General features: G+C 41.0%; 1 protein-coding gene across 4 annotated transcripts in view; it reads right to left on the minus strand.

Annotated features, from left to right (window-relative positions):
* Positions 1-12,581, minus strand: part of RPS6KC1 (ribosomal protein S6 kinase C1) — a 375,187-nt gene extending 362,606 nt beyond the window's left edge. For all 4 annotated transcript variants that reach the window (XM_084978038.1, XM_084978042.1, XM_084978039.1 and 1 more), the window contains exons 1-2: positions 12,400-12,581; positions 11,906-12,022 (exon numbers count right to left, since the gene is read on the minus strand). The gene's annotated coding sequence lies outside the window, so the exon portion shown is untranslated. The remainder of the gene's footprint in view (positions 1-11,905; positions 12,023-12,399) is intronic.
* Positions 12,582-12,664: the final 83 nt, after the last annotated feature.

Below are 12,664 nucleotides of genomic sequence, written 5' to 3' on the forward strand. Positions count from 1 at the left end.
ACAAGGAGATCCTGCTGAGTAGCATTGAGAACTTTGTCTAGATACTCATGTTGCAACAGAAGAAAGGGTGGGGGAAAAAATGTAATTGTAATGTATACATGTAAGGATAACCTGACCCCCTTGCTGTACAGTGGGAAAATAAAAAAATAAATAAATAAAATAAATAAATAAAAATAAAAAAATATTAAAAAACATTTTTTGGGTCTTTTTTGCCATTTCTTGGCAACGCCAAGATCCTTAACCCACTGAGCAAGGCCAGGGATGGGACCCACAACCTCATGTTTTCTAGTCAGATTCATTAACCACGGAGCCACGACGGGAACTCCCCAAAAAATAAAAATTTAATACATTAAAAAAAATAAAAGAAAACGGGAGTGCCGACTGTGGTGCGGTGGGTTAAGGATCCAGCATTGTCACAGCTGTGGCATAGGTTGAAGCCACAACTTGGATCTGCTCTCTGGCCAGGAAACTTCCATATACCATGGGCTCAGCCAAAAAAAAAAAAAAAAAAAAAAGGAAAGAAAAGAAAAGAAAGAAAAGAATTCCATTCCATTTACAATACCATCAAAAATAATAAAATATTAGAGAACAAATTTAACCAAGGAAATGTAAGACTTATATGTTAAAAACTCTAAAAAGATTGTTGAGAGAGATTAAAGTAGATCTAAATAAACAGAAAGTCATCTCATGTTCATTAATTGTTAAGATGGCAATACTCCCCAAACTTATCTACAGATTCAGAGTAATCCCTATTAAAATTCCAACTGCTTTTTTTCCTTTTTTTAGGAACGGTCAAGCTGATTTTAAATTCATTTGGAAATGCAAGGGATTCATGGCCAAAACAATCTTGGGGCCAAAACAATCTTGGGGAAAAAAAAAAAAAGAATTCACTTCCTGATTTCAAAAATTTACTACAAAACTATAGTAATCAAGGCAGTATGGCAGCGGCAAAGGGTAAACATACAGCTAAATGGCATGGAGCTGAGGGTTCAGAAATACACTCATACATTTGCAGTCAAGTGATTTTCAACAAGGATCCCAAGACCATTCAATGGCTAGGAGGGTGGGGAGGGTAGAAGATAGTCTTTTCAACAAGCGACACTAGAAAAACTAGATATCCACATGCAAAAGAATGAGTTTGGATCTCTAAGGCCATATACGAAAAATTAACTCCTGTTACATGCATCAAAAAGGATGAATTTGGGGGTTTCCTTGTGGCTCAGTGGGTTAAGGATCTGGCATCGTCACTGCTGTGGCTTTGGTTACAGGTGTGGCACAGGTTCAATCCCTGGCCCAGGAATTTTTATATGCCATGGGCACAGCCAAAAAAAAATTTTTAAGTATGAATCTTACACACATAACATATAACACTGAGCACAGTAGCCAGACATAAGAATACATACTCCATGGTTCCAAAAACAATTAAAACTAATCTATGGATAGAAATCAGAACAGTGGATCCACAGAGGGTGAGGATGAGGGGTGCAAGGGACAATGTGGATTGCCTGAGAAGCGGGTGAGGAACTCTTCAGATGCTAGCAAGGGCCATATTCTGGTTATTAGTTACACAAGTGTATACTTACTGAAACATTTATCAAACTAAATATGTTTAAGATTTATTCAATTTACTGTGTGTATGTTGTACCCCAATCAATAATTTTAAAAAAATTAAGGAAATAAAAGTCCCCTGGTCTCCCAACCCCCCTCCAACCCATGTGTAACATCCCCATTAAAATCATCCATTTTAAAAGCTTATGGCACGATGTCACTGGTCTGTAAACTCCTCAGTGGGTCTTATCATCATGATTTATGTTATACATTTTTTTTTCTTTTTTCTTTTTCTTTTTCTTTTTTTTAGGGCCACGTGGAAGTTCCCAGGCTAGGGATCTAACGGGAGCTACAACTGTGGGGCCTATACTATAGCCACAGCAACACCAGATACGAGCCACATCTGCAGCTCAAGGCAACACCGGATCCCCAAGCCACTGAGCAGGGCCAGGGATTGAACCCTCATCGTCATAGACACAAGTTGGGTTCATTTCTGCTGAGCCACAACAGTAACGCCTGCTATAGGTTACAGGATTTTTTAGGCTCCATCATGTCTGGTCCTTGCTCACCTGTAAGTCTCATTTCTCTAGGTTTCAACCAAATTCTTTGCAATTTTACACCTCCAGATCTTCAAACCATGGGTTTCTTTTGAAATCCCCACCTCACACCATCCTGAAGCAGCCTTCAGGAATGGGCTCACTCAAGGACTAAAGTCTCTCTGAAACTCTTTTTCACAGCCACAACCTTCCCTTTCGAGGAGAAGGTGTTCCCTCCTCTTAGCGTCCACACCTCTATTCTAAATTTGTATCACAAGGTAGTGATGTGCTGTGTGAGCTAATTTAGGGCTGACCTGATTTGTTATTCCACTACATCGTGAATTCAGGGACTCTTCTTTTGTATTTGTACCCTGGGTGGGGTTTTTTGTCCCAGTGGCTAGAGGATAAGAGCTATTTGCTTAATGTGTTAATTCCAAGGCGCTGAAGATTTTCTTCCTGCCAATCCAATTCAATAATCAGGTTATAAATGATTATGGTTTTTGCCAAAATCATCAACTTATAACTACTGATCTGAGCTTCTGTCCAGAAAGAAATAACAAATGTACCCATATTAAACTCATAGTATCAGTCAGAACCAAAGAAATTTGAGGTTTCGGCAAAACTGTGCTTCCTTGTTGTAGACTTTTCTTCAATTTCTATTAGATTGTTCAAAATATTGTAATAATTCAAAGATTTCCTTAAATCTTTTTTAACCTCTAAGATCCCAGACCTCCCGGGTTTAGATAGCTAATTATGAACTAAAGATTAATTAAAGAGAAAAAAGTGATATATAATTTACACCTGGACATTAGCCTTCATGAGAGACTTATCCTGCTTCCAGCTAACTGTCTAGCTTTGCCATGGCAGAGTCAAAATACTTGGTAAAGATACCATGAAATAGCCATTTATTTATACATTATCTAGACAAACAAAAGACATGGTTTCTGTCCTCAAATGGCTATTAGACCTCCGGAAAGAGTATATCTGCCCTTTCTTACATGCAGCTCCCTCATGCTCTCCTCTGCTGTTCGATTTCTCAGCATCTTTCTTCTCCTGTGTCCAAGGAACCCCTGCTGAGATCTGCCCTTGCCCTTTAATACCCTCCCAGAAAGATAACCAGAGGGGCTGCAAAATAGACCAAGCCAGACAGCAAGATCATTTGTCCACGTTAAGTTCAGTTCCATTACATCCACAAATATCTGCCCTCTTGGGACTCACAAACCTGCAGAGTCCCAGAGAGATGGGAATACGGAAGAGTTTGGGGGGAGATGGAGAAGAGCTAACCCGAATTTTATACCTGACTACCAAATTCCAGTCACTGTACCCCTGTGTTGAAACCCTGAACATCAAGAGTTCTTAATTTAATCAAACCGTTTACAGGTGAGGAAAGAAATGAGAAATCCTAGCAAGGCCTGAATGCTGTAATGTTTTCATCAAGGACCACTGCAGAACATATACTCATGGAGAATTCCATCAGCTTTCCAGACCAATTCACTGACTATTGTAAGGCCCTTAATGAAATCTGGTTTGCTCCAAATTAAATCTTTAATTTGCCCCCACTCCAGCAGGCTCAGGTGTAATTTAGACCTGGAAAAGGAGAAACAGCATGGGAAAAAAAAAAAAAAAAGATTCCATAACCATAAAGAGTTAGGAAACTTCTGCACCAGACTACAAGGTTCTGCAGGACAGCGAGAACTATGTCTCCATGACAACCTGAGATATTTTTATTTCGAGAGTTGGTAGGCTATACAGAAACATTTTTCTAGAATTTGAGGCTTGAGAGTGAAGTATAAGAACATGTGTGGGAGTTGAGAGCTAATTCAGATTTGGATTTTCATCTTTATTCTTTAGTTTTTCCTTGAAATCCACGAGTTGCCAAATCCTGCTTTTTAAGAGCAAAAAGGCAAAAATAATTGTTATACCCCACATTTATATATAAATGTTATGTACAGGTACATGTAACTATGTAACTTCATGAACTGGGTTTTGTTAACAAAAGATAAGAGGTTTATTGAAGAATTGGAGAAATTCATATCAATCGATCATTCAAAATAGGTTATTATGTTTGGCATACCCATTCTTAGCTAAAAAAACCAGAGGGTATCAGGTGGATACCTTATGTGTCAGATCTGTACTATATTACTTTTCATTTGACTTTGTAACATTTTAATCTCCTGTGTTTAATTTCCTCTGTACTGTTTCCCGAAGGGTGTGCAGTAAAGCTGTTATATGTGTATCATCTACTCAGTATATGTGGTTTATTCAACCAAATGTATATTCAAGTTTGTTTTTCATACTAAGCTGATGCAAAATAAAAGAAACATTTCTGCCTGTATTTTGTAAGAGGTACTGCACAGCTATCAGCTTAGTTAATCCTCACCATATTTCCTAAGTACTATTATCCCCATTTTGAGATGAGCTAATTTTAATCAAAGAGATGATACATTCGCCCCATGTGCTACATATGGAAGTGTCATGGTCTGTTATATCCAAGGTCTACTTGACACTTATGAGTCTTCCCATTTCCTGTGCTACCTTGAATCTCAATGACCTTGTGACTCTTGAGGCATAGACTGAGCTTATAAAGATATTGTTTCTGGATATTACATAATACAATATCTTGGTACTTCCAGCTATGATACCTTTTAAGTTCTTGCAGTAAAGATGTCCTCTGCTCTAAGCACATAGCAATGAGAGATAAAATATAAAAACAGAAATTAAGCAATAAAACCAAGCCAAAAAAACAAACAAAATACCATTGCTCATAACTAATAGAAATCTCTTGAAGGTCCAGAAATATAAAAGTTGAGGCCTGCTAGGCTCCCCATTTAGGAATTTTGCTCCTTCTAGATAACACGGATCAAAAGTCCTCCCAAGAAAGAGAGGAGGAGGACTCGGTCTCACTGAGGAAACTAGGGGTTTCTTCACCCATGAAAAAAGGCTTAAAAGTGCTGCAGTGACTTCTTCCCAAATCCTGAACTGGGGAGGCAGGAGAAAGATGATACAGCTTCATATCCAGGACCTGTATCAAGCAGTCCACTAGCTCAAAGACTGGATCTGCAGCGTTTCTCACTTTCCCTCTCTCTCTGGCAGCACCTGTAGCATGCAGAAGTTCCAGAAATTCCCAGGCCAGGGATAGAACCTGCACCACAGTAGTGACTATGCCAGATCCTTAACCTGCTGTGCCATGAGAGAACTTAAGAGAACTCCTGTATTTGCATTGTCTCTCTCTCTCCCTTTTTTTTTTTTTTTTTTTTTTTTTTTTTTTTTAAGAGCTGCACTCGCAGCATATGGAGGTTCCCAGGCTAGGGGTCCAATCGGAGCTATAGCTGCCGGCCTATACCACAGCTCACAGCAATGCCAGATCCTTAACCCACTGAGCGAGGCCAGGGATGGAACCCGCAACCTCACGGTTCCTAGTTGGATTCATTTCCACTATGCCACAATGGGAACTCCTGCGTTGTCTCTTAATAGCATAGCTGGACAGGTCTAAGCCACCAATATCAGATTTGATTCTAGTCTGGGATTATTTGGGGTGAAATGGAAGCAACTAGGACACAGTCAGGTAAGTATACCAAACTCTGAAATATCACTCCACAGAAATACCAAAATGAAGACATTATTAATGACAAAAAACTAAAAGATTTTATCACCCACATTAATTCGCTTAAATATAATATTTTTAAAAAGGAAATAACAGGCCCAAAATGCAGTGACTTGTGCTATCCCTCACATCACTAAACCAAGACTTGGAGTTCCCATCATGACTCAGCGGTAACTAACCCAACTAGTATCCACGAGGATGCGAATTCAATCCCTGGCTAAGGATCTGGCATTGCCATGAGCTGTGGTGTAGTTCGCAGACACTGCTCGGATCTGGTGTTGCTTTGGCTGTGGTGTAGGTGGGCAGCTGTAGCTCTGATTCGACCCTAGCCTGAGAACTTCTATATGCCACGGGTGTGGTCCTAAAAAGACAAAAAGAAAAAGAAAAAAAGAAAGAAACAGACTCATAGCCTTGCGGTTGCCAAGGGGGAGTCAGGGAGGGAGTGGGATGGATGGGTAGGCTGGAGTTGGTAGAAGTAAGCTATTATATTTAGAAAGGATAAGCAATGGAGTCCTACTGTATAGCACAGGGAAATATATCCAGTCTCTCAGGATAGAACATGATGGAAGATAGTATGAAAAAAAGAATGTATATATATATGTGTGTGTGTATATATACACACATGGATGACTGGGTCACTATGCTGTACAGCAGAAATTGACACAACACTGTAAATCAACTATACTTTAATACAAATAAAAGAAGATAAAAAGAAATTTTGTTAGGAGATTCCCTGTTGGCTCTGTGAGTGGGTTAACGATCCAGCATTGTCACTGCTGTGGCTTGAGTTGCTTCTGTGGTGCGGGTTTGATCCCTGGCCTGGGAACTTCTGCATGCCATGGGTGCAGCTGAAAAAAGAAAAAAAGAAAAGAAATTGTGTTAGGAGTACAAATGAAATTAGTATTTGGAGCAATGAAATTTTTTTTTTTTTTTTGTCTTTTCAGGGCCGCACTCATGGCATATGGAAGTTCCCAGGCTAGGGTCCAATTGGAGCTGTAGCTGCCAGCCACAGCCACAGCCACAGCCACAGCAACTCCGGACACAAGCCACGTTTGTGACCAACACCACAGTTCAAGGCAACGCTGGATCCTTAACCCACTGAGCGAGGCCAGGGATGGAACTTGCACCCTCATGGATACTAGTTGGGTTCGTTACCAATGAGCCATGACCGGAACTCCTAGAGCGACGGGAATTTTTATATACACCTAGTGGCAGTACAGCCACTTTAGAGAGCAATTTGACAATACGGAGTTAAGATGAGGATGTCACTGCACAATCACTGGCACAATTCCACGCCTGGAAACATGTAAAGAATCTTCACAAATGTGAACAGGAAGACATACAAGGAACATTCATTAGTAATTACTGGATTAGCAACAATAAACTGTTGTTTATTAAACTACAGTAATAAATAAACTGTAAGTAGTTTAAACTGTAGTTTACTGTAAACTATTGTTTACAGTTTTTGTAAACAATATAAATGTATACCAGCAGAATAAAGAATTAATAAATTATGCCTTGTATTTGGAATGCTGTACAGTACTGAAAAGTGAATGAACCAGTATTGGAGGTATACACATGGGTAAGTCTTAAATTACAATTTCTTTTTTTTTTTTTTTTTTTTGCCTTTTATGGCTGCACCTGTGGCATATGGAAGTTCCCAGGCTAGGGGTCACATTGGAGCTGCAGCTGCCAGCCACAACCATGGCCACAGCAACGTGGAACCTGAGTGGCGTCGATGACCTACACCACAGCGCACAGCAATGCTGGAGCAAGGCTGGGGATCAAATCCACCTCCTCGTGGATACTAGCCAAATTCATTACCCCTGAGCCGCAACAGGAACTCCCTTAAATTACAACATTAAGATGAAAAAGCAAGTTGCAGGAAGATACAGAGTACCCCACTTATGCATAGGTTTAAAATATGTTACAAGAAACATTACATAATGTTTGGTACACTTACATCCACTGAAATACATAAGAGCATATGTGGAAATGAAAAGGAGGAATACCAGGAGAGTAGTCACATCTGGGGAGATGAAGGAGTTGTGGGTGAAGTGCCAAGAGGTTTCAGCTATGTTAGTTTTTGGCCGCGCCCCTGGCATGCAGGAGTTCCTAGGCCAGGGATCGAACCTGCACCACAGCAGTGACAACGCTGAATCCTTAATCACTAAGCCACCAGGGAATTCCTCGGCTACTTTTTTTTTTTAGAGCTGCACTGGCGGCGTATGGACATTCCCAGGCTAGAGGATGAATCAGGCTAAAGCCGCTGGCCTATACCACAGCCAGTGTAACTTGGGACCCAAGCCACGTCTGCGACCTACACCACAGCTCACCACAACATCGGATCCTTAACCCACTGAGCGAGGCCAGGGATCAAACCTGCATCCTCATGGATACTAGTCAGATTCCTTTCCACTGAGCCATGACGGGAACTCCCCTCAGCTACTTTTTAATACTTTATTTCTTTAAACTGAGTGTTGTGATAAATGACTAAATGAAAGAGTGAATGAATCTTAACTACAAATGTCATTGAAGTCCACCTGGTATAGAGATATAACAGTACATCTGGAGAGATTATTTAAATTGAAACTTAAAAAACCACAAGTGCTATCCTCTGGTTATGGCATTAACTTCTCCCCCCAATCCCAGAATACTGAAGTATGATTGACAAATAAAAACTGTATGTATTAGGAGTTCCCCTGTGGCCTAGTGGTTAAGGACTCAGCATTGTCACTGCTGTGGGTCAGGTTTGATCCCTGGCCTGAGAACTTCCCCATTCCACAGGTGGGGCCAAAGCAAAACAAACAAACAAAACCCGTGTATATATATTAAGGTGTACATGTTTTGATATATATAAAGATTTTGAAATGATTATCACTAGTTAATTAACATATCCTATCCCTCTCCCCACTTAGTTATCATTGCCTGTATGTGTGGTGAGAACACTTATCTTAGCAAATTTCAGGTACATATTTTTATTAACCATAGTCATTATGCTGCACTTCAGATCTCAGAATTTATTCATCTTATAACTGAAAGTTTGGACCCCTTGACCAGTTAATTATAGTATTAATTTCCAACTCCTCCTGTCCTCTCAAAACTAGTCTTCTCCAGATGGCTAATATTTCTGCTTCTGTCCGTTCTGGATTTTTCTTTTGTCATAATCCTGACTCTGCCTTGTAGCTGATCCAGTCTGGACATCCCAGACCAGACACCTGAAATGGTCATGCCCCTGCTGAGGGATTTGAAAAACAAGTTTCTGGTAATTCTAAGTTGCTTTGTTATTGCTCAAAATTCATACTTCTGAATATTATCTGCTGTCACATTTCTATAGCTCTAATCATCTCTATTTCTAGCTGTACAGCCCTTCATTCCTTAATGAGGTTTTCCATACCTCTATCCCACTCTGAAAAGTGCCTCCACTAGCGACTTACTCCTCTGGAGGAGAGCCACGCTCGGACTTCGCGTCCCTGCACCTGTCCATGCTCCTCTCTCCTCCATCATCAGCCATGGCACCTCCAATAGAAGAGAGGAGCAGTCTTACCCACTTTAGTTTTCAGCAGGAAGAACAACTTCCATGGATCAAGAAGAAACACAGGAGTTTCCGCTGTGGTGCGGTAAGTCAAGAATCCAGATTCTTTGCTGTCTCCCACTTAACAGAAAATAGATATCCATAGGGAGTTCCCATAGTGGAGCGGCAGAAACGAATCCGACTAGTATCCATGAGGATGCAGGTTCAATCCCTGGCCTCACTCAGTGGGTTCAGGATCTGGCGTTGCCATAAGCTGTGGTGTAGGACGCAGATGTGGCTCGGATCCCATGTTGCTGTGGCTGTGGAGTAGGCCAGCAGCTACAGCTCCAATTCGACCCCTAGTCTGGGAACTTCCATATGCCACAAATGCAGCCCTAAAAAGGAAAGGAAAGGAAAGGAAAGGAAAGGAAAGGAAAGGAAAGGAAAGGAAAGGAAAGGAAAGGAAAGGAAGGAAATAGATATCCATAAATCATTAATCCCTTTACAGGGCCCACCAAATGGTGAGACCACACAACTACATTCCTGATCCTTGCTGCCACGAAAGGGAAATAATTTACTGGCCAAGCTCAAACCTCAAAAATTGGTGGAGGAGAAAAAGTAGGTGAGGAAAACAGAGAAGCAGAGACCTAAAGAATTCTACTGTGCTTCAGATTAACCTCTGGGAGCAGGAAAAGAAGTATCTGGATTTAGCAACCCACGGTACACTTCCCTGGTGGTAAAGTTCACCTGGCTGTCGGATGAACACATGGGGCAACTCAGTGGGAACTGCAAAAGTGTTTAGGATAATTCTCAAAAAAAAAAAAGTAAAATCATGCAAAATAATTTCATTTAACTCATTAAAAAGAGAACCAGAGAGATATTACAATCTGTTCAAGGAGAATCTGAAAAAGCAGACATTTTAGAGCACAGGAATACTGAACTTACAAGTGGATACAAACTGGCTTTTCTACAGAGGAGAGTTCTCCCTCCTTTGGATAAAATTCGTTCACATATTCATAGACAATAATCATTTGTATTATCATCAGTTCTCCACAAATAATTTTCTACGAAATGCTAAAAGAGTCTAATCCAAGATAAAGGTGAATATCTTTTAGGATCAGTTCCATTGAAAGGATATTCATTAATCTCTGTTGCTTATTTCAAAGTACTACAGGAGTTCCTGTTGTGGATCAGTGGTTAATGAATCTGACTAGTATTCATGAGGACACAGGTTCAATCCCTGGCCTTGCTCAGTGGGTTAAGGATCTGGTGTTGCCGTGAACTGTGGTGTAGGTCGCAGACATGGCTCAGATCTGGCGTTGCTCTGGCTGTGGTGTAGGCCGGGGCAGCTGCAGCTCCCATTTAACCCCTAGCCTGGGAACTTCCATATGCTGCGGGAATGGCCCTAAAAGACAAAACAAAACAAAAAAACAAAAAAACCAACAACAAAGTGCTACATTTCTCCTTACAAATCACAAACCAGAGGTTATAGTATAGGTGTATTAGAGGTGTATCGAATATTCTGATCTTTCCCAGGTCTCTATTTCTGGTCCAGCAATAACCATTCATTCAAAAAAATTTTTATCTACAATCTATTGTGTAATTATTATAGTACTAGGTAGGGTAAAATTAGAAAATAATAGTTTATGGTACTTGCTCACAATGTACTTACAATCTCATTATGCAGAGAAGACAGTCAAGAAACTACTGGTCAACAAATTTAATGAAAAACCTGCAGGTACAATTGGAAATGGGGCAGTATAAAATGGAAATACATTGGATCATCACTTGCCATGGATTATGTATTTGTGAATTTTCCTACTCTCTAAAATATATCTGTACCTCCAAAATCAGTATTTGCAGTGCTTTTGCAGCCATTCATGGACATGGGCAAAGTGGTGAAAAATTTGGTGGCATGTTCCCATCTGAGGTCTAAGGAAGCAAAGTTCAGTCTCCTTGTTTCAGCTCTCACCATAAACAAGTGTCCTCTTCACAGTCTGTTTAGCGCCACACTTTTCAAATTTTTGTCCTTTTTTTCTTAGTGATTTTTCTGTTGAAAGCAACCCCCAAAGGTAGTGCTGAAATGCACTACTGTACCTAGAGTCTGCCATGTGCCCGATGGAGAAAACACATGTGCTATACATATGCTTCACTCAGGCATGAATTACTGGGGTCATGAATTCAATGTTACTGAATCAAAAATTTATAGCAAATAAAGTGTCTCTAGGAGTTCCCATTGTGGCTCAGCAGAAATGAACCTGACTAGTATCTGTGAGGATGCAGGTTCGCTCCGTGGCCTCACTTAGTGGGTTAAGGATCCAGCCTTGCAGTGAGGTGGGGTGTAGGTCCCAGATGTGGCTTGGATCCTGAGGTGCTGCGGCTGTGGCATAGGCTGGAAGCTGCAGCTCCGATTCAACTCCTATCCCAGGAACTTCCATATGCTGCACATACGGCCCAAAAAAGCAAAAAAAAAAAAAAAAAAAAAAAAAAAGGTGCATTTAAACAAAAACACAGATAAAACAAGGTGATGTATTGATGATGTATTGATGTAGCGACTAAAATGTTGTGACTAGAGGCTCAGGGGAACCTAACTGCATTTTTCCTTTAGGAGAAATGGTTCAGCAGTTGTTAATTCAGTATCAGTGGTAACTTTATAAAATACAACTACCAGAAATAACGGAAATCAACTGTGCTTCTACTGACCGGCCTCTCCCCACTACACTGCGGCCGCAGCCCCTCCTCACACAGCGCCACGCTTCCATCTGTCCCCACTGCAGGCGTCCGGTTCCCAGGCCTCGGGATCAGCTTCAACCTCTACAGCTGAAAGAAAACACATGTGCTATATATGCTTCACTCAGGCATATTTCCTTTACACAAGAGAAAAAAAAAAAAAAGTGTTCCCAAGAAATTGCTCCACTGCTCTCCCAAAGAGCCTATATGAGTGGTCAGCAGGCTTTCCAGAATACTATTTCCCCAGTCTCTTTCCATTGTCCTCCGTTTTCTCTTTCTCCCCCTCCCCGCACGTGTGTGTGTGTGTGTGTGTGTGTGTGTGTGTGTGTGTGTGTGTGTCTCGGGAGTGTTCTCCTCTTTCTTTTCCAAGAATCTAGAGTCCTGGAATAATTTTGATAGAGATGGACACACACGACATACACGTACATTTAACAGTGAACTCTGCAGATGTGTTCATGCAAAAGTACCTGAAAAATTTCCTTGGCACCACTGTTCTATGGGAACCCAGAGAAGAGCACGTCCCTGCCTTGGGCATTCGCCTTTGGAAACTCTGAAGGACATTTTACATCTTTTTTTTTTTCTTCTTTTTCTTTTTAGGGCTGCACATGCGGCATATGGAAGTTCCCAGGCTAAGGGTCAAATCGGAGGTGCAGCTGCCGGCTGGGATCTGAGCCACAACTGCGCAGTGCTGGATCCTCAACCCACTGCGGGAGGCCAGGGATGGAACACGCA

Source organism: Sus scrofa, chromosome 9 (genome assembly GCF_054392235.1).
Source record: "Sus scrofa isolate SSC_HxYL_T2T_F1_AM1 chromosome 9, Sscrofa_HxYL_maternal_Yorkshire_Landrace_v2.0, whole genome shotgun sequence".
Classification (NCBI taxonomy): Eukaryota; Metazoa; Chordata; class Mammalia; order Artiodactyla; family Suidae; genus Sus; species Sus scrofa.